Here is a 22771-nt window from a genome sequence, read left to right as displayed (position 1 = left end):
AAGAAACTAATAAGAAAGATCATCTATAGGAGGGGGAAGAGTTATTGGGGAAGAAGTGGGAGTGAAACTTTAGTGTATACCTCTTTTTTTTAAACCATGTGAGCATATTACCTTTAACAAAAAATTCTAAACAGAATCAAATAAACTATCTCTATAAATGGTTAGGCATTCTAGACTGCTGAAAAAGACAGAGTCTGGCTACCTCTTGTCTGTGAGAATCTTAAAGTCCATTAGCCCAGAAGGCCTATCACTCCAGGATAACTTGCCAATAGCTATTTAATGACAAAAAAATTAAAAATGGTTTTGGGGTTGTAGCAAGAACTCAGCTTCAAGACCAAAGAAGTCGGGATTCTAGTCCTGGCTTTGCTGTCTTTCAGGTGGGTTCCTTCTCTTTTTTGTGGTTTCTCCTATTGAATGAAAGAGCAAGACTGCATGATCTTTCAGATGCTTCCAGCTCTGATATCTAGAATATAATGCTAATTTCTAAGCAACAGAGGGTCTCATAATGAATTTGCTGGTGACATTTTTGTATCTAAGACTAGAATAGGGCAATGAAACACATGCTTCTCTTTTCACCTTTTGTTTCCTTTGATGCTGAAGTATCCAGAAGCCATGAGTCAAGTGGAGTGTCTTTTCCAGGAAAAGGAAATTGAGTTGTGTTTCAGTAGAACCATTGGAGCAATCCCATTGCTGTTTGCTATTGACGTTAGCTGAAGAGTGTATGGGTGATATGTATATACACCACTTTATATGGATATCGACGAATAGGAATTAAAAAATCATATAATTCAAATTCTAACAAGACTCAAACAATGGCCTTTGGTGCCAAGGAACTCACTACCTCCTGAGGTGCTTCATTGCATTTTCATATTGCTCAAATCATTAGGAAACCTTTTGGGTTGAGCTGAAATATTGACTTTATGATCACCATTAGTGCCAGCTTAGCTCTCTGGGCTGCAAAATACACCTGTGTTCTCTCTGGCCAAGATCACAAACTGCTCAAATGTGGGCCAGTATTAGACCATGTTTCAAAATATTTCAATTAGATTTCGACATCAAAACATCATGAGGGGAACTTTCCTGGCAGTTGAGTGGTTAAGATTTCGATTTCCAATGCAGGGCATGCAGGTTCAATCCTTAGTCGGGGAACTAGGATCCCATAGGCCTCTTGGCCCAAAAACCAAAACATGAAAATAGAAACAATATTGTATCAAATTCAATAAAGACTTTTTGAATAGTCCACATTAAAAAAAACAAACTTTAAAGAAAGGCATGTTTTGTTTTGTTTTTTAACATAAACTGTTTCTGACTTCTCTTGATAGATCCAAAGATCTGTGTAGCCGCCTCACCAATAATTCTTCCCTTAGTAAACAAAAGTTTACTAAAGTTTCCCCCTTTAGTAAAGTCCCTATGCCCTCTTGTTCAACTTATGTGTGTTGGAGAGGTGGATCCCATCTCTGGTTCTAGAACATGGCATGCAAACTTATCTGAATTCATCAGCATAATCCTACCTTTTGTCACCTTTATTGATTCAGAAACAATCACTGTTGTAAGACTGGGTTCCTTGGGAACAGACTCTGAGATGAGACTTGGATGCTGAAGGTTTACTGAGAGAGAAGGTTACTGATTGGAACGCGAAGAAGACAGAGGTAGGTGTGGAGAGAAACTGACCAGCAAAGTAGGTGCAGCGGCAGTTACAACCAAAGTCTCAGCTGACCCCAAGAACTCAAGGATGCGGATGACCCTTCAGAGTTGTCACAGATTGAAGTAAGGGGGCCGGACGTTTGAGTTCCCACATCAGACAGTCATGGGCCTTAGGCTGCACCCTGAGAGGGGGTATAAAACTTTGAGGGCATAGTTTCCTGAGGCTGAGAGCAAGACTATTCCCAGCAGCTGAGCAACAGACGTGTTCCCCTGAAGAGGGGATCAGGGCAAACCCCTATAGTATCTCCTACAGGTACAAGTCCACAGAGATTTGCTAGGACCGCTGAGAGAAAAGCTTCCAGAAGTGACCTGTATCTATATGGATATGGTCAAGGAGCTCTGGGGCTTGTCTGGAACTATCTCACCTCGAGGTCAGCTTTGATGACGTGGGTGCTGGGCTGAATCAAAACAACACTATGGGCTTCCCTGGTGGCTTAGACAGTAAAGAATCTGTCTGCAGTGCGGGAGACCTGGGTTTTATCCCTGGGTCAGGAAGATCCCCTGGAGAAGGGAATTGCAACCCACTCCAGTATTCTTGCCTGAGAATTCCATGGACAGAGAAGACTGGTGGGCTACAGTCCATGGGGTCGCAAACAGTTGGACATGACTGAGTGACTAATACTACACACTTGGATGTGGTACTTTGATGTGAACTTTGTTAAGTCAGTTTTCTGGCTGTGTTTTAATTATGTGTATATGAACATAAGTGTCAGTGTTATTTTGGTACATTCTGCCAATGGGGAGCTGCATTCTCTGGCAATAACCTGCTGAGTAGCAGTTGCCTCTCTTTAAGATGGGTCACTTGGTTTCCAGCTTACTAGTACCCACTCAGCTTTTAGAGGTGCTAGAAGAGAACTAAATCCTAATCTCCTAATAATAGTCAATAGATAATATCTAAAGTGGAAAAAACCAAAGCATAGAACAGAAGCATGTGTCTATAAATACGAGGTAAACATCAGAAGAAATAGCTAAAAACGTTGGCAGTAGTTGCCTCTGGGGAGACCCATCAGGGTGGGATGGGACAAGACAAGGCAGCTGGTTTTGTTGGGAAGCCTTGAAGTACTCTTTAATTTGAAACTCTGTGTATCACCCATTGATAATGCATGTCTTGGGGCAGCTTGCACTGCTCTGGGACTCTCCCATCTCCTAGTTCTCTGGCCTTTCTCTTTCTTCTAGGTAGGGGGTTTCTTAAATGCTGGTTGATAATAATTTAAAGCTACCCTTTCTCTCTTTATTAGTTCAAGCACTCTGCTCTACTACTCCTGATCTCACTTCTTAAGCTCCAGATCCATATTTCTTCCACAGGATCACCTTGGAGTTCCCCCTGCCCAATCTCCAACTTGCATGAGGAGATCACCAAGGTCTCTCTCAGGTCTCACACGCTATGAGTCTAAAAAATATATGGAAATACTTAACAAGTCACGAGAATGAATCTCTTTCATTTACTTAATATTATTAGCCATTTTTTCTTTTGTCATGTCAACTGAAAAATATACACAAAACCTGAAAGTTAAGAATTATGTTTTATTTGGCCGACAAAGCAGAGCTTTAAGCCCAGGACACAGCCTCTCAGATATCACTGAGATTGCTCTGAGGAGGTAAAAGAGAAGGAGCTAGGATATATAGGAGTATTTGCAACAAAGAGCAGGTAGTCGGAACTTCAAAAGATTTGTTGTGCTGTCACTAAGTCGTGACCGACTCTTTGCAACACCATGAACTGCAGCATGCCAGGGTTCCCTGTCCTTCACTATCTCCCAGAGTTTGCTCAAACTCATGTTCAGGGATGGAACCCATGCCCCCTGCAGTGGAATCACAGAGTCTTAACCACTGGACCGCCAGGGAAGTCCAAAATGTTATTGTTAACTAAAGAAAACCAGACAACTCAAGTTAATGAATTTAATACTTTTCTGTGTATGGGAAGATGCAGAAGTCTTGGCTCAGTGAAATCATTCCTTTGATAGGCACCTCAGCTTTTCTGCGACCGGTACCCTGTGTTTTCCTATCCTGAGTCTCCTCAGGGTACTCCGTTGCGAGTGGCTGCAGAGGCTGCTGGCTTATGATAGTTGGCATCTGGTTTGTATCCTGAGTTCCCTCAGGGCTCACCATCGGGGTGCTATAAGGTGATAATTTGATGGCTACAACATCCTTTGTTTACTGATGTGGTAGGCAACACTTTTTTACTCATAGTCAGATGAAACAGCCATTAACTGAGCACCAACCAAGAGCCACGTGTGACACCAAATGCCATCATGTGGTTTTTGCTATCACACTGTTTTGCTGTTTTAACAACTCTTCATGTCCTAAATTATTTCTTTCCTCAGTTTAACCATCTATAAAATGTATATAAAGGTATAAGGATTAAATTAGTCAATGTTTATAGAGCCTTTTGAAAAGTACTTAACATAAAGTTATTAGTATATTTGGAGAGCACTCTGTGTGTGTGTGTGTGTGTGTGTGTACTGGGCTTCAGAGATAATAAGAAAATACTGTTAAGAAATACCTTTTAAGAGAGACAAAAAGTGATGTTATGTATTGTAACTGTGATACAAGGTGACAGGATCTCATGTCAGGAGTATCGCATAAGGAACATGACCAAAGCTCTGTAAGAACCTAGACTGAGGGAAGGGACCAAATTTTCTGGGGTGGGGTTGGGATGGAGACCCAGGAAGATTTCATCAAGGGAATGTCATTTAAAAAATAATAATTTTATTTATTTATGGCTTTGCTGGGTCTTTGCTGCTGCATGGGGTTTGGGGGTAGTTACTCTGTTGCGCCACAGTTCAAAAGCATCAATTCTTCAGTGATCAGCTTTCTTTACAGTCCAACTCTCACATCCATACATGACCACTGGAAAAACCATAGCCTTGACTAGACGGACCTTTGTTGGCAAAGTAATGTCTCTGCTTTTTAATATACTATCTAGGTTGGTCATAACTTTCCTTCCAAGGAGTAAGCGTCTTTTAATTTCATGGCTACAATCAGCATCCACAGTGATTTTGGAGCCCAAAAAAAACAAAGTCTGACACTGTTTCCCCATCTATTTCCCATGAAGTGATGGGACCGGATGCCATGATCTTAGTTTTCTGAATGTTGAGCTCCAAGCCAACCTTTTCACTTTCCTCTTTCACTTTCATCAAGAGGCTTTTATATTTCCTCTTCACTTTCTGCCATACGGGTGGTGTCATCTGCATATCTGAGGTTATTGATATTTCTCCCAGCAATCTTAATTCCAGCTTATGCTTCTTCCAGCCCAGTGTTCCTCATAATGTACTCTGCATATAAGTTAAATAAGCAGAGTGACAATATACAACCTTGATGTACTCCTTTTCCTATTTGGAACTAGTCTGTTGTTCCATGTCCAGTTCTAACTGTAGCTTCCTGACCTGCATACAGGTTTCTCAAGAAGCAGGTCAGGTGGTCTGGTATTCCCATCTCTTTCAGAATGTTCCACAGTTTATTGTGATCCACACAGTCAAAGGCTTTGGCATAGTCAATGAAGCAGAAATAGATGTTTTTCTGGAACTCTCTTGCTTTCTCCATGGTCCAGCGGATGTTGGCAATTTGATCTCTGGTGCCTCTGCCTTTTCTAAAACCTGCTTGATTTTGAACTGTGGTGCTGGAGAAGACTCTTGAGAGTCCCTTGGACTGCAAGGAGATCCAACCAGTCCATTCTAAAGAGATCGATCCTGGGTGTTCATTGAAAGGACTGATGCTAAAGCTGAAACTCCAATACTTTGGCCACCTCATGTGAAGAGTTGAGTCACTGGAAAAGACTCTGATGCTGGGAAGGATTGGGGGCGGGAGGAGAAGGGGATGACAGAGAATGAGATGGCTGGATGGCATCACCAACTCAATGGACATGAGTTTGAGTGAACTCCGGGAGCTGGTGATGGACAGGGAGGCCTGGTGTGCTGTGATTCATGGGGTCGCAGAGAGTCGGTCACGACTGAGCGGCTGAACTGAACTGAACTGACTCTGTTGCGCTGTGAGGGCTTCTCACTGCAGTGGATTCTCTTGTTGTGGAACATGGGCTTTAGGGCATGCAGGCTTCAGCAGATGAAGGGAATGCCATTTTAAATGGACTTCAAACATGTAGTAGCCTTCCAGGTTGAGAGAAAGGATATTTCAAGTATAGACTAGCATTAGGCAAAGTTCAAAGAAGTAATTTTGAAGGGTTTAGCATGTTAGGGGAATAAGGACAAATGTTTCATACTTTTAGAGTTACAGCTTTTGAAAGACCTAGCAAAGAGAACTTCCAGGGTTAGAAAACCCTCCAGCAGCTTTAATATTCTGGATGGAAAGCAGCTCTCATGCTTCTTTTTTTTTTTTATTTTTTTTATTTTTTGGGGGCTGTGCTGTGTGGCATGTGAGATTTTAGTTCCCTGACCAGGAATCAAACCCATTCCTTCTGCAGTGAAAGCTCCAGAGGTCTTAACCACTGGACTCCCAGGGAACTCCCCTCATGCTTCCTTTAATGTGCAACCTTTCCTTTTTTTTTTTTTTAATTGTTGTAAAATATAACAAAATTCACCATTTTAACCATATAAAAAGAGACAATTTAGTAGCATTTAATTGTGCGACCACCACCACTGCTTAGTTTCAGAACATTTTCATTCCCCCCTGAAGGAAATCCCATACCCATTAAGCAGTCACTCCCACTTCTGGCCTCCCCTAGCCCCTGGAAACTCCTTACCAGCACAAAGTGATGGTCATGTCTCCATATCCAACCTGAGACCTCCCCACCTCAGCTTCTCATTTCCAATGATAACTCGGCCACTTCCTGCAAAGCTGAGATTTGTTACAGAGCAATCTCTATAGATGCCTCTCAGGAAATGGCAACCCACTCCAGTATTCTTGCCTGGAGAATCCTATGGACAAAGGAGCCTGGCGGGCTACAGTCCATGGAGTCGCAAAGAGTCGGACACAAATGAGCGACTAACACACACACACACACACACGGACATTTTATATAAGTTGAGTCATATAATTTGAAGTCTGTCAATACTGTGAAAAAGCCAATTAACATCTTCAGGTTATTATGAAAATAATTTTGACCTTATTGACGCCCTGAAAGAGTATCGGGATTCCCTAGAGGTCTGCAGAGCAGACTCTGAGAACTGCTGGTCTAGGTCATCCGGGGTGTGGGGTGTCAGCCAGCTCCCCATGGCAGCTTCTGTCCCAGCACAAAGTGACGGTCATGTCCCCATATCCAACCTGAGGCCTCCCCACCTCAGCTTCACAATGAAAACTTGGCTACTTCCTGCAAAGCTGAGATTAGTAACAGAGCAGTGGATTCATGTTCGAACTGCTTGAAGGAACCAAACCATCACATGAGGACACATTTTTATGAATATAAATCTAAATGTGATTAAAAAAAACTACCACAAACTGATTTCCAATAAACTTATGATCACTTCTTGCCACTGTCATTACATTTTATAATCACAGTAATTACCTGTTACCTGCGATGAGAGCTGTCATGTACTTTTGAATATCAAGTAGCAGCCATACCATAAATTGCTAGCCCCTTTCTCTGCTAATGATCAAAGCTTATTTTATTCTTCAAGTATTCTTCTCAGAGTAATTAGCACGCTTATTATACAGCATATTCAAATGTTAATGTGCACACCAAACTGATGCTATTGTGAGACCCATTTTACTCAGGCGCTAAAATTATGTTGCCATTTTGCTTGGTACTAGAGACTCCGTGCTTGAAACCTGTTTCCCACATACAAGGAGCCAAGGTTATTTACTGAGAATGCTGAGCTAGAATGAGAGGAGTGACACTTAATATAGAACCTGAAAGCTAAATGGGTTAGCACATACAGGGCCTACACATTTTGAATTAGTTATCCATCACTGCGGACACAATCAATATTTGAACAGACTGGCTTTGGGGCCTGTTTAACATCGTTTCTCCAGGGTCTCTAACAAACTTCGCCTCTGCAGAGGTTAAACCATCCAAATCACAGTTTTGTCAATTGGAAACATTTTCCTCATTCTGAGCTGAAATCTGCTCGAGTTTTCACTCGTCTGTTTTTGCTCTGCCCTCTGGAGCCATGTAAAACATGTCTGTTTTCTGTCCTGTGACTATCCTGTAGAGATTTAGGACAGTGACATTGTCCCCATGGTCTGCTCTTGTAAGGCTCAATTGTCCTAGGTCCTTATGGGACAGGTTACCAGTCCCTTTACCACTGTGGTGATTCAATTTGTCAGTGTCCCCTCTTGAAATAAAAACGGTGAGGCGCTCAGAACCTGAAGCAGTGATCCCGGTGTGTCTGGTCAGCGTGGAAATCAGTAGGTCTCTGTTGGATGTGAATGCTCTTGTTGGATATGATTCTATTAGTGCTTTCCCAGAGTATATTGTCTTTCTCGTTATCCATCACTGATTCCTGATTATCTAAAACTACCAGATCTTTAAAGCCATATATTGGTACTTAGGCAATTATCCATTTAGACCCCAAAACAGGATCTGAGATTTATCACTATTACATTACGTCTTGTTAAATTTGGCCCAGTGCTTTAGTCTATCAAGAACCTTTTTTGTGTCCTGAATCAATCCTTTCCATCAACAGGTGTAATCAACCTATCGATATTGCTGCTGCTAAGTCGCTTCAGTCGTGTCCGACTCTGTGCGACCCCATAGACGGCAGCCAACCAGGCTCCGCCGTCCCTGGGATTCTCCAGGCAAGAACACTGGAGTGGGTTGCCATTACTATCTGTTTATAAATCAAAGCTTAAAAAGCCTGACAGGAGAGGTCTCAGGATGGAGCTCTTCACCTATTTTCAGAGACCTGAAATCAAAGTATTTATTCAACCAGTTTTGTCTCTCTCCCTCCCCATTCAAATATGCACACCTCAGTTCAACTCTAACTCAAGGTGGCAGGGAGGGAAAACACCGAAGGATATTCCAGGTTACTAGCTGGACGATTAAAGCGACCTAGAAAAGAAACAGAAAAAGATGGGAGGGAGTGGAGAAGGCCTGGTGAAGAGCCCAGTGTGGGAAAACAGGTTCTCTGAAGCTATTTTCTCTGGGCCAACACACCAACACAGGCTGAGGGGGTATTAAGGTATGAGTCACATGGAAGGTCGTCCAGGGCTTTGCTGTGATGAGAGACAGAGGAAATCAATAACCAGGAAACAGGACCAATGTTGGAAGTTAGGAGTTAGTCAATTAGTACATCAAACTGGAGGGACTAGGCAGAAGAGAACAGAGATGGGCATAAGAAGTGACTCAAGAAAGACCACATGAAACAAAATCTCAGCTTGCTAAGTGGGCTGCAGAGCTGTGCTGTCCAACTTGATAGCCACTAGCTACAGGTGGCTATTTAAATTAACATTCATAAAAATTAAATTTAAAATATCAGTTCTTTAGTCACATTAGCCATATTTAGAGTGTTCAAAAGCCACATGTGACTCATGGCTACCATATCGGATCATACAGAAGAACATTCCCAACATTGTAGAAATTCCTGTTGGGCAGTTCTGGTCTAGAATATTCTAGATGTACTTCTTAAAAAGGGCTAGGGACCTCCCTGGTGGTTCAGAGGTTAAGACTCTGTGCTTCTAATGCAGAGGGTGCTGGTTTGATCCCTGACTGGAGATCAAAGATCCCACATGCTTCATGGTGTGCTGCCCCTAAGTCACTTCAGTCGTGTCCGACTCTGTGCAACCCCATAGATGGCAGCGCACCAGGCTACCCCATCCCTGGGATTCTCCAGGCAAGAACCCTGGAGTGGGTTGCCATTTCCTTCTCCAATGCATGAAAGTGAAAAGTGAAAGTGAAGTCGCTCAGTCGTGTCCGACTGTTAGGGACCCCATGCACTGCAGCCCACCAGGCTCCTCCGTCCATAGCATTTTCCAGGCAAGAGTACTGGAGTGGGGTGCCACTGCCTTCTCTGGCTTCATAGTGTAGCCAATAAATAAATAAATAACTAAGGGCCAAGACAGGTAGGATATCATTGTAATGTACTTATATTCTCTTTGCTTTCCCCCTCATGACCCAGCTCAAAGATCACTTCTTCTGGGAATTCACCACGTGTATGATCTGTGAGTGTATGCTATAGACTGCCAAGCATTCTGAGTTACACAGTTAGTGGTCACACATGGGTCTAGACTGTACTTAGTATGGCGATACTGGCACAGTTATTTGTCAATCCTTAACCAAAATGTGCGGAGAAGGCAATGGCAAGCCACTCCAGTACTCTTGCCTAGAAAATCCCATGGATGGAGGAGCCTGGTGGGCTGCAGTCCATGGGGTCGCTAGGGGTCGGACACGACTGAGCGACTTTACTTTCACTTTTACACATTGGAGAAGGAAATGGCAACCCACTCCAGTGTTCTTGCCTGGAGAATCCCAGGGACAGGGGAGCCTGGTGGGCTTCCGTCTGTGGGGTCACACAGAGTCGGACACGACTGAAGTGACTTAGCAGCAGCAACCAAAATGTGTGGCTTCCCTGGTAACTCAGCTGGCAGAGAATCCACCTGCCATGCAGGAGACCTTGGTTTGATTCCTGGGTTGGGAAGATTCCCCTGGAGAAGGGATAGGCTACCCACTCCAGTATTCATGGGCTTCTCTGGTGGCTCAGATGGTAAAGAATCTGCCTGCAATGCGGGAGACCTGGGTTCAATCCCTGGGTTGGGAAGATCCCCTGGAGAAGGGCATGGCAACCCATTCCAGTGTTCTTGCCTGGAAAATCCCCATGGACAAAGGAGCCTGGTGGGCTACAATCCATGGGGTCACAAAGAGTCGGACATGACTGAGCGACTAAGCACAGCACAGCACAACCAAAATGTGGCCTTTCTCTATCTGGTGAAAACTTCCTTGGTGGCTCAGATAGTAAAGCATCTGCCTACAGTGCAGGAGACCCAGGTTCAATCCCTGGGTTGGGAAGATCTCCTGGAGAAGGAAATGGCAACCCACTCCAGTACTCTTGCCTGGAAAATCCCATGGACAGAGGAGCCTAGTAGGCTAGAGTCCATGGGATCGCAAAGAGTTGGACACGACTGAGCAACTTCATTCAAAATTCATTCATCCTCCTGGACAAAACAATTAGCTTTGGAGCTAAGACTCATGGGACAGGAAGGGAAGGATGAGGAACTCTGGCCTAGCCAGCCAGGACTGCTGACTCCACCACTGTAGCTTTAAAAATAATTTGTGATGAAAGCTTTTGACCTCCTGTCCATAGACCTCCATTACATAGGCCATCTCAGTCAGGCAGTCAAGAAATGGAAATCAGGGAGTGTTATTTGCTTGATGCAAGATATCTTGTCATCTTACCTGTGGGCCCTCACAAAATTTTCAGTCTGCCTTCTTTCTCTTTTAATTTCCTGTGCTGTTGCTCTTGGAATTTCTCATAAGATCTATCAATTCTACCTTCTAAATCTGTCTAGAATCTGTCCTTTCCTCTAATACCCTCAGTAAATTTATCTTCTCTGTCTTTTCTCACCCAGCCCCCATAATGCTCTAAGAACTTTAGCTGACCATGACATTCTCCTTCCTGAAACCCCACAATGTCATAAAGGCTCCTCCTTGGGCCCCCAGCTAGCCTGTGGGTTTCAGGTCCTTTCAGTCTCTGATGTGTGGCACACATGCCGGTTCCCCTGTTACTGCACCCAGAACCAAGTTGCCCTCTCACATCCCTCCGCCTTTGTATCCTCGCAGCTCTTCCTGTCTGAAATGCTCCCCCCACCCACCTTTAATCCCCCTGGAGAATGTCTACACCCTTGTTTAGATTTTAATCTTACAGCCTCTGAGAAGCCCACTCAAGTGATCCATCAATTGTTCCCAAACACTGTGGGGGCATTGGTCATAACATAGCCTGTACACAACACTCCAGTGGAGTCTGTTTCTCCACTAAACTGTGAGGTCTCAGGGGTGGGCAGCATGGCTGACTCATCTTTTACCCCTGGCAGCAAGCACAGGACCTGACTCATACAAACACTTACTGAATGCCTGCTAGAAAGAACCATCTGTGCCATTATGAGGTTCTGCTATGAGGGCCCTCTGTGTGGTTTGCTGCCTCGCTCCTCAGGGCTGACCCACACTCACAGAGGCTGAGGGCCCAGAGGCACTGGTAGTTGAGGATGGGTGGAGAAGCAGGAGGCTTGCAGTTGCTCCCACTGAAAGCCTCCCTGTATGCATGTGATTTGTTCCCTCGCAGACTCCGTGACCTGCACAAGCGCAGTCATTGTCTTTCACGAAAAAGACACAGGACCCCTTGGAGTATGTTCTTGAAGGGACACATCTGTGGGTAAACTCTATGGGGAAGAATTATGGGCAAGGGGGAGAAACATCTTAATAGAATGGAGAGGGAAGACACATTGCTACTCTTGCTTAGCAAGGGGAAGTCACTGGCAGGGGAATGAAGGTGCTGGTAGCAAGGCTTCTTATGTTTTAGAAAATACAGCCTATCCAGGGGTTACCAAGACTTTGCACTTCTATCATCTTCTTGAGCCCGTTATCCACCCTGAAGGGCAGGCAAGACAGAACTGGGTTGTTATTTATAGATAAGGAAACTCATATCCAGAGAGGTGAAGTGACTTGCCCAAGGGCATGTTTTGAGCAAAGACCCACAAACATGAAGCGACTCTCCCAGGGTTGGTTGTGAAGTAATAATCAGAACTATAATTCATGGGGTTATTTGTAAAAGTCTCTGTGGGGTTTTCTTTGAGAAAACTTTTGAAATGAGAAACATTTTCTAGTAAATTGAGTCTGTACAGGGTTTTCAGACATCTCTCGGGAAATTTGGCCTGATGACATGAAAGATTTCTTCCAGCTCTGAAATCCTATGGACTGTTTTTCACTCTGTCTCAGGTTCACATAACTCCATATAGCACAGTTATAAGTTTGCAAGCAGTTTCCAAAGCCAATAGCTGTCCTGCCAGTTTCAGCATCCCTGTCTGACTTACCAAAACGTCTCAAGCCCGTTTCTTCCTTAGCGTACCACCTGGTCATCAATCTATTCTTTCCACTCTAACTCCCTGCTCTGTGGCAACTCTATTACTTGACTTCCTCTGTCAGAGATAACTAGAATCTAGAGCTAAAGGTATAATTTCTATGTAAGACTAGAAAGCAGAACTGTCACCATATATTCCTGAGATCTTAATTTGATTTCCACTAAAGGGGAATTGAATTGACTGGATTAATGAAGGTTCATGGTACTCATTGGCTTCCCTGGTGGCTCAGATGGTAAAGCGTCTGCCTGGAATGCAAGAGACCTGGGTTTGACCCCTGGGTTGGGAAGATCCCCTGAAGAAGGAAATGGCACCCCACTCCAGTACCCTTGCCTGGAAAATCCCATAGACAGAGGAGCCTGGTAGGCTACTGTCCACGGGGTTGCGAAGAGTCGGACACGACTGAACGACTTCCCTTTCTTTCACTTTCTGTGCTACTCATTCCTCGTCAGAGAGATGTCTGAGTCCTTGTGGGTGCCGTATTTGGTAGTGGGATACAGGAATGGAGTTTTACATAGATCAGGGTAGGAGTAGGATTTTTCTAGAAAGGAAAGTGTATCTTGGTTGGATTAACCAAGTTATTTAAATTCTGCCTGATAATTCTGTCCAGTCTCCTTGCTTGAGAACAAAGTATTGTACACCCGTCTGAACTGGAGAAAAACAGAAGCTAGTAACAGCTCTGTGGAAATAGATACCCTGCTTATCTTCTAATCCAAGAGTCCAGGCTCTATCTGCTGCACCACACACTCTTCAGGGTGATAATTACTCCCATTAGTTAGTGTTTCCTGAGAAGTGAAGTAGGGTATCCAATATCAGTAATGAAGGCTATAGCAATAATAACATGTAACAGCCTATTTTATTTTCATCAAGAAGACCAAGTCCATCAGATAGAAGAACTATGGGTAAATCTGGGTATATTGCTGGATATCTCTGAAGACGGTTATCCTGTGGGGGTTTGTTTTAATTTCTCTCTTGACTACCAAGAACATTCTGACACTTAAAAATAAGGTGTTCCTGTTGCTGATGGGGAGGGGAGGGCTCATCACAAAGCACTGGGCCAGGACTTCCCTGGTGGCACAATGGATAAGAATCTGCCTGCCAATGTAGGGGATATGGGTTCGATTCAGAAAGATTCCACATGCCTCGGAGCAACTAAGCCCATGTGCCACAACTACTGAGCTCTTGTGCTGCAACCACTGAACCCCGGGCACCTAGAGTCCATGCTCCATAGCAAGAGAAGCCACGGCAATAAAAGGCCCTTGCACCACAGCAAAGAGTAGCCCCCTCTCACCACAACTAGAGAAAGCCTGCTCATAGTAACAAAGACCCAGTGCAACCATAAATAAAAAAATCGAAAATTTTAAATTAATAATAATAAAAAAAATCTTTACAAAACACTGGGCCAGAATTGCTTGCTTTTTTCTTCCAGTGGAATATCAGACTTTGCTACATGACTCCCACACTGGTGTCTATCACAGCTGAGAAAGGCTGGCTTTCCTAAAATGAGATGAGTATTAACAATAGAGGGTGACAATACAGAACATAAAGAAGCACAAAGGAAGTCTTCATCCTCACGTTGAACTTGCCCAGGATACATGCTGATAAAATCAGATCTGATCGCATCTTGAGCTCCATCTGTTAAGAGTGTTCACAGTCACTTAGGAGAATACCAACGAGGAAAGACCTGGAAATATGTTTTCTGCCTGCCCAAGTAATTCCCTCTCTTCCCTCTCCAACCTGGCTAAAAATACAACCAAAGTGTCACTAAAACACACACACACACACAATACAAAAAAGCCTAACATTTGTTGAACAGATTGTGGCAGAATATCAGTTAACTCAGTGTTCCGTATGCAAACATCCTCGATGCTAATTCATCCAGAGGAGGACTTGTAGGGAGGGGGAACAGAGAGCGTCAGAGAATAAGGGAGCAAGGTCGGCTGCCTCTAAGGGGAAATGCCAGAGCCTAGTTGACAGGTGAGAAAGGTGCGATTGCCTTTTATGTCCATCTAGTGGCAGCAGTTCTAGCTAGAGTCCCCTCTACCTCACCTGGTTCAGGTGATGACCGTTTACTTGAATGTATACCTTGTGCTGGGCCCTCAGCGGGCACTGGGTCTGAACTATTTGGAAGGTTGCAATTCATCAGCCGAGTTCAAGGACTCGTCTAGGTTATTCTAACTCTAAACATCAAGCCCAGGGAATGTAATCTGCTGGAAGCAGGGAGATGAAGTTTCCAAATAAAGAAGACTAATGTGGGTCTTTCCTGGTGGTCTAGTGGTTAGGAATCTGCCTGCTAATGCAGGGGATATGGGTTTGATCCCTGATACAGGAAGACCCCACGTGTCTCAACTAAGACCATGTACCATAGCTACTGAGACTGCATGCTGCAACTACTGAAGCCATGCACCTAGAGCTTGTACTCCACAACAAGAGAAGCCATTGCAATGAGAAGCCCCTCCCTGCAATGAGAAGCCCATGCACTGCAACTGGAGAGTAGCCCCCGCTCACCTCAATGAAGACCCAGCACAGCCAAGTTAATTAATTTTTTTAAATTATGAAAAAATATTTTTTAAAAGATGGGAGCATCATGTTAGGTTCTAGTACATATTCTATGCAAGAGTAGCTAAAACTCCAAGGGATAAAGAAAGAGCAAAAATGGGAGAGGTTAATGTTCAACTAGAGACCCTGTGGAGAGTAGCTGATATGAATAACAGTGGGTCAGTGGCAGGACAGGGAATGATTTTGAGTCTTTTTCTCTGTCCCTTTTGAATTATAAATGAGGTACTGTAAAGGGCAGTTTGGTTTTAGGATAATTTGGACATGATCTAGAAATTCTGTGAAATAAAAAGGATTCAGTGATTAATTCCATAGGCTAGCATTTCTCAAGAGGTGGCATGCACTCATTCCACTTGGGTAGTACAGAAAATTTCAGATGAAATATCTTTTACTTTAATAGCTTGGTGTTTATTTGAATGTGCCTTAGAAGAATTTGTTATACCACAAACCTGTGACTTCACAGGTGATATTGTTGGTTTTCCATTGACATTGGTGATATGAAATTTTCATTTTAAACACTTTCAGTACAAATAAGTTTATTTGAAGAAATCATTAAATAAATAATAATACAGAAGATGTTATGACAAGAATATGGCAAAAATCATGAAGAGAGAATGTAACAACTGGAAAGTTTGGGAAATACTTCATCAAACCAGGGGATAAGTTAGATTGATTTGTAGACAAAAGGGTTCAGAATAGCAGTCAGGTAAAGGGAAAAGGGTAGAATTCTTAGAGGATCTGGATTCTGGTTCCAGCTGCCACTAGGCCTATATGACATTGGCTCCCTCTATAAAATAATTCTCATGCCTCACTTAGCTTTATTATTTAGTGGTTCTATTTCACTTACCGTTATTGAGATTATGAACAATCATAATGACAGCCAGAGCAGGAAAGTCTGCTATGTGCCAGATGCTTTCCAACAGTTGTCATTCTTTTTATAAAGTTATTTATTTATTTGTTTTTGGCCGCACTGCATGGCATATGGGATCTTAATTCCCCAAGCAGGAATTGAATCTGCGCCCCTGTATTGGAAAGTGGAGTCTTAACCACTGAATGGCCGGGGAAGTCCTCAAGAGTCATCATTCTTAATTCTTATAATAGTCATGGAAGCTAAGTGTAGTAATACCCATTTCATACATGAGGGAATCGATGCTGGAAGATCTTGGCTGCACAGAACCTGATTTGAATGAACTTAGATCTGACTCTGGAGCCTGTGTTTTTCCCTCTGAGTCTGACTGTGTCAAGTAGCAAATTCCTATTCACTCTCAAAACTAAGCTCGAGATCACATATTCTGGGAAGACTCCTTTGACTTCATCTCTTCATCTCGGTTGGATGTCCCACCTCTGTGTTCCCTTAATTTTCTATGGAGGTTTCTATTTGCATTTGTATTCCCAGCACCCTACATACTTTGGGGGCACAGATTACACAGTCAACAAATTGCAGAAAGAGGGAGGGGATGGGGGAGAGGGAAAAGGGAAAGAAAGAAGGGACTGAAAAAGAAAATATATTTCTGCCTTATTCTATTAAATATGAAAGGGGTAGAATTGAGAGGCAGGACAGTAAGGTGGTTAAGCAAATGGCCTCCTAGATCCAAGCCACCCAATTTTGCCACTTACTAGATGTGTGACTTAAGGCACAGGTTCAATACCTGTGCTTCAGTTTCTTCGTCTACAGAATAGAGATATCAATAGTACCTACCTTAAAAGCTGTTGTAAAGACCAAACGAATTATCATATGTAAAGTACCTAAAAGACTGCCTGGGATAAGACAAGCAGGTATTCAATAAATACTGGCTATTATTATTTCCATAATAAAAGGGGAAAGGGTTAATACTATTGTAAAGTGAAGAAACATGTAGTACTATTACACACATGGAACCTCATCATTTTCCCAGTTCGACTTGTTAACCAATGTAGAGTCATTCCAAAGCAGTTACAATTGAAGAGAATTACAGAATTTAATATCTTTATCTTTCCACTTCTATGACAGCAAAATTAAAGACTCTATCTCTACTCTTAGAACATCCTGAAATAATGATATTAAAATTATCACACTGAATTATATTCTAAATTTAGTTCCTTGCTGTCTACCACCCTCAATAGGTGGTAGTTGGAGTTCCTTGGAGGAAAGGTCTCCTGTTTGTTTCTTCTTCAGTTCTTAGTAAAGGGGGGGGCATGAAATAAGTGTTCAATAAAGGTTTACTGATTGAATATTATAGAAAAGATATGTGTACATGAACAGTAAGATGAAAAACATTACATGATATTTATCATAAAGAGGCTCAGATCAAGTGATACTTCAGCTCAGAAAGGAGAAATCACCTCTATGTAGAAAAGGTAGTAGAAAAGAATGAATGGTTAAATCTGTCAACTTTGGAGTCAGACTGCTTTGGTCTTGAGCCCTAACTACAGCACTTATGAGCTTATGTGACCTTGGGATGTAGTATAAATTCTTTAAACCATAATTTCCTCATTAGAGAAATGGTTATAATACTCCTTAGAAAAATTAAGTTGATTTCAAGTGTTTGTAACATGTTGTAATGTGCCTATTATGGTTTGTACAGTAACCAGCATACCATCATCATCATCATCAAAGGCTTTGTGACAGAGGTACTCACTATATGGGTGGGCAGACACAAGGGAGGAGCACTGAACAGCCAGGAGGTGTGAGTAAGGTACTGTGGGTGTTAGACAGAGTCAAGGCCAAAATGGGAGGGCAAGTGGCACTATTTGATTGGACCATTGGGTATTTTCAGGAAAGTAACGGGAGAGAGGATTGGGAAATTGACTTTAAATACCAGGCTGACAAATTTAGTCTTTATTTTACATGTAATATTGAGACTTTACAAGCTTGTAAATAGGGTAGTGACCAGTTCAGAGCCAAAGTTTTTTTTTATTTTATTTTATTTATTTATTTTTGACTGTGCTGGGTCTTCATAGCTGCTTGGGCTTTTCTCTAGTTGTGGTGATCAGGGGCTACTCTGCATTGTCATACACAGGCTTCTCATTGCAGTGGCTTCTCTTGTTGCAGAGGCTGGGTTTTAGGGTGCTCAGCCTTTAGTAGTTGCGGCATGTGGGCTCAGTAGTTGCAGTTCTGGGACTCTAGAGAACAGACTCAATAGTTATGGCACATGGGTTTCATTGCTTCCTGGCATGTGGGATCTTCCTGGATCAGGGACCAAACTCATGTCTCCTACATTGGCAGGTGGATTCTTCACTACTGAGCCACCCAGGAAGCCCTCAGAGCCAGCTTTATTTTATGGGGAATGGTTTGGCTGTTTGTGCAGGACAATCTGGGGAAGGTGAGGGGAGGTAGAAGGAAATTAACTACTTAAGAAGCTTCTCCAATACTTCAAGGAAAAGTTGAGGTCCCCCACTGGGATGATGGCTTGGGGAATGAAAAAAGCAATGAGCGTGTGGGACACTGGGAAGAATGAACTCACAGAATTGTGTCCAGCGTGAAAAGCCAGGTGAAGGGGCAGAGGCAAAGACAATTCTGAACTGGATCGCCAATTAGAACTGGACAGCCAGGAACATGGTGCTGCTCTTTGCTCTTCTATAGCAGAATAGTTAAGAATGGCAGAAATAAAGCACAGGAGAGCCTGGCTTTAGGGGAAAAATATATTTGCTTTTTAATATGCTAAGTTTAAGGGGCAGTGGGATATTCAGGTGAAGAATGATATTCAAGAGACACTTGAAAATGTGATCTTAGACCGATAATTACTTAGAAGATATCTGCAAGGGGAGCATAGCTAAAGGTATATAGTTGGATTGACTGTCTAAGAATGAGAGAGAAAAGACTCAGGGAGTCATCCTTGGGTAGTACTTCTCACGGCTAGAAGAGTGAAAGAGAAGTGTGTGGAGGAAGATGACGGGGAGGAGGGAGGGATGAAGAACATTACCACCAAAACCTAGAACAGAGTGACAGAAGTGTTCAGAGGAATTGTGAGTTACAGCGAGGTCACAGAGAGAATTGAGAAGGGACCACCAGAGCTGGCCATAAGGAAGTCGCTGCTGACTTATGAGCAAACAATGTGTGGAAGAGAAACCTAGATTGCAGATGCAGAGGAAAGAAGAAGTGATGTGGGGGAAAGGAAGCGGTAGACTTGAGCATATACTGTTAGTTCTGAAAGTTCAGGAATGTAAGGACAGCGCTGTGATGGGGGATCAAGGTGGGAGCAGTTCTTCCCCAGTTAAATGACCACACATCAGTGTTTATCCAGAGATGCTTACCGTCTGTACACTAAGAAGTAGAAGGCAATATTGGTGGAGGAGGCCGGAGGAGGGAATTCGAAACAAACTAGGTTGAAAGTCAGGTTACAGCCATTCTAAAGTCTGAGACCATGTTATCTGTAGTACGGCAGCATCTGTTTCAGCAGAGACGGGGGACTTACTTATCACATATCAACAGGCTATGACACGAGAGGAAACTGAGATACTCTCCCTCTCCCCTCAGGAAAACAAAGCTTGATCAACTCTTGGAAAAGAATTTAAAAGCTTTGAAAAAGTATTTTAGCAAGGAAAGAACACTAAGGGGAAAAAAAGTCATATGATAGCTTCCCTTTCTTTGCTTTTTTCACCCAAAAACACTTCAGGAAAAATGCCCAGGTGCATCATAAGAACTCTCTAATAATACTATTAATACTGCCCGTGTTTATGGCATGTCTGTCTGCTCAGTGCTTTTCATTTTATAGAAAGCTCTCATGATTTCTTTTATCCTCCCAGAATCCCTGGGAGGTAATACTTTTTCGCTGTTTTATAAGGGAAGAAATTGAGGACCAGAAAGAATCGAGCAATTTCCCCTCAAGTTACACAGCCAGGAAATTGTAGAGCCCCAAATCCCTTGCTCTGTTTTCCTACATGCTTTCAAATCCCGTTCATGTGGTCTTCACAGTATAACCCTCCATGTATGGGATGACAAGCCAACGTGAAGTGACCATCCTCATTTCTGTATTTCTATCAATGTGACCTAAAACTACATGAGTTTGGGGGAACTTTTTTATCAAGTCATGTTTCTCACTGAATAGTATCCAATGCTCCCTTTTCACCCCTGTCATAAAGAGTCCCAGGGCAGAAGTTCTTAGCAGCATGTTTCCCTCTTTCCACATCTACCCAGTTTAACCAGACCTCTGACACGCATGAACAGGGCCTCAATACTTAAACCTGCTCCGCGTGGGTCAGGAGACAAGAGAGCAGTTCTTTCCCTCAATATCTAGTGTCTGAGTAGGAAGAAGGCCAGCCTTGGAGGCTGCAGGCTCAGGTTTCACACGGAGACTGCCACTCAACACTTAGCACCAGTGCCATGCTCTGAAAAATGAGGATACTAACAGCTGTTTTTATAAGTTTACTGCAAAGATTCAGGCAAGCACATGTGGAAGTAGGACCCTGTGATGCATTTGATATTCTGCTGTAGCTGTCTGAAAGTTTTAACACTTTTTGAAGGAGGGGATCTGTATCTTCATTTTGGACTGGGCCCTGTAAATTATGTCACTGGTCTTGCCTGTGTGTCCTTGGCCAAGTCACTTAACTTTTCTGGGCTCCAGTCCATAATTAATTAAATTCTTAGGACAATTCTCAATCTTTCTTCTACCTTCCTATTAGCACAATTTGATATGGTTGATCACCCCCTCCTTGAAACAGTTTTTCCATTTGACTTCCAGAACACTGCACTTCCCTGGTTATTCTCACCCACACTAGCTGCTCCTTTGCTGTTTTCTCCTTAGTCTATCAGCATGTCCCAGACTAAACTGATCATCTCCTGCAAGCCTGTTCCTCCCAGTCTTCCTCACCTGTTAATGGTAACTCCATCCTTCCAGTCAATCAGACCAAAACCCTTGTCTTTGCCTCTTTATCGCTGATCCCATATCCAGTTTGTAAGCTACTCCAGAGTCTGACCACTTCTTCACCACTCCCCTTACAGTCCAAGCCTTAGTCGTCTAGATTATGCGTGATCCTTATAATTGGTCTCCCTGCTTCCACCTCCTCGTCCTGTCCCCATGGTCTGTTCTTTACACAGTAGACAGAATAATCCTTTAAAAATATGTCAGGGACCTCCCTGGTTAAAACTCCACGCTTCCACTGCAGGGGGTCTGGGTTTCCTCCCTGGTCAGGGAACTAAGATCCCACATGCCACGGGGCACAGCCAAAAAAAAAAATCAGATGGCATCAATCCTCTGTTCAGAACCATCCCATGATCATCCATCTCTCAGAGTAGAAATCCCTACAAGGGGCAATAAGCTCCCTCTCAGAACCTACCTCTTGCCACTCCCTCACCTCGGGCCATTCAGCAGTGCCTCTCTGCAGACCTGTCCTCCAAGAGGGCTGCCTAGCTGGCCCCTCAGTCTCCTCCGGTTCTGCTCAACTGTCACCTTGTTTAAAACAGCAACTACCAGCAGTTTTTCTCTTTCATTCCTTATCCTATCCTTATCCTATCCTCATTCCTATTCCCTGCTCACTTTTCTCCAAAGCTCTCATCACCATCTGATATTAATACATCTTTTTATTTATATGCATATTGTTGATTTCTTCCCATTAGCATGTAGGCTCTGTAAGGGCAGAGACTTATCTTTTAACTGCTATGTCTTCAGCACATGGGTCAGGGCCAGTGAATGACCGTAGAAAGAACTCTGGAACACATGATGGTGTTACTATAATTAAGTCACAGCAGCGTCAGCCCCTCTGAGTGTGTAAATTACTTGCACAGGCTGCACGCCTGTGAGGCTGGCACTGCATACAGGAGTGAGGGCGTTTATGGGGACTGCTCTGGGCCAAGCCACCTACTAGACTATACTTTGGGGATAGAAAGGTGAATCTGGAGTGGTCTCCACCCTCGGAGAATTTGTGGCCTAGAGAGAGGTATCTTGTAGATACGCAAATAACTCTAGAAATAGGCAGCATTTGTTAAAAATATTCAGTCTTTAATGCCTAACATTCTGCGATACAGTCTGCTAACTACTCTAGACTTCACTGCAGAGGGAAAGGACAATGAACTATGGCTTGTGAACTTACTATGTGGTTATTTCTGTTCCAGGCAAGTTCGTGCTGTGGCCTGGTTATCACACCAGAGACACCTTGCCTGACTTCCAATCTGTTTGCTCCAAACTCCCTCCATAGCTCCCTCCACCCAATATTGCTGCCTAAATTTACTGTTAACTTGAGACCCCACCTTCACATAGTCCCTCCACATTCTGCTTCTAGATATCAGAACATGAGGCAGGGGTGGAATCAGCGTGGGGAGGCTGCAGCAGGGTGTAGAGGGTCTAAATGTTATTTACCTCCAATAAAGATGTGCGTATCTCTATGGGTCCACAGTACACAGGACCCAGAGACAAACATCTGTTCACGTCTGCAGCCTGACAGCTGGCTCAGTACATGGCACAGAGGAGACATTCAGTAAGGTTTGCTGAATCGCTGAACTGGGTCTAGAAGATTTAAGGATAACTGTATTTAAGAAGTAATTTTGCATCTTCTGGAAGATGCCCCAGAAGTATTCTAAAAGCTTATCTTATTTATTATCATAAGAAAGAACCTAATCATTCAGAATTAAAACATCTCA

The 22771-nt window shown here is 43.2% G+C and overlaps 1 protein-coding gene across 1 annotated transcript in view; it reads left to right on the top strand.

Moving 5' to 3' along the window:
* Positions 1–1540: 1540 nt before the first annotated feature.
* The window catches only part of HEMGN (hemogen), a 34223-nt gene continuing 12992 nt past the window's right edge, over positions 1541–22771 (top strand). Inside the window, exon 1 of the mRNA XM_055427896.2 lies at positions 1541–1649. The gene's annotated coding sequence lies outside the window, so the exon portion shown is untranslated. The remainder of the gene's footprint in view (positions 1650–22771) is intronic.

The sequence above is a fragment of the Moschus berezovskii genome, chromosome 7 (genome assembly GCF_049115385.1).
Source record: "Moschus berezovskii isolate FMDL1 chromosome 7, NW_MosBer_1.0, whole genome shotgun sequence".
NCBI lineage: Eukaryota > Metazoa > Chordata > Mammalia > Artiodactyla > Moschidae > Moschus > Moschus berezovskii.
The sequence above is the reverse complement of the archived record's forward strand: the minus strand, read 5'-3'. Positions and strand labels throughout refer to the sequence as shown.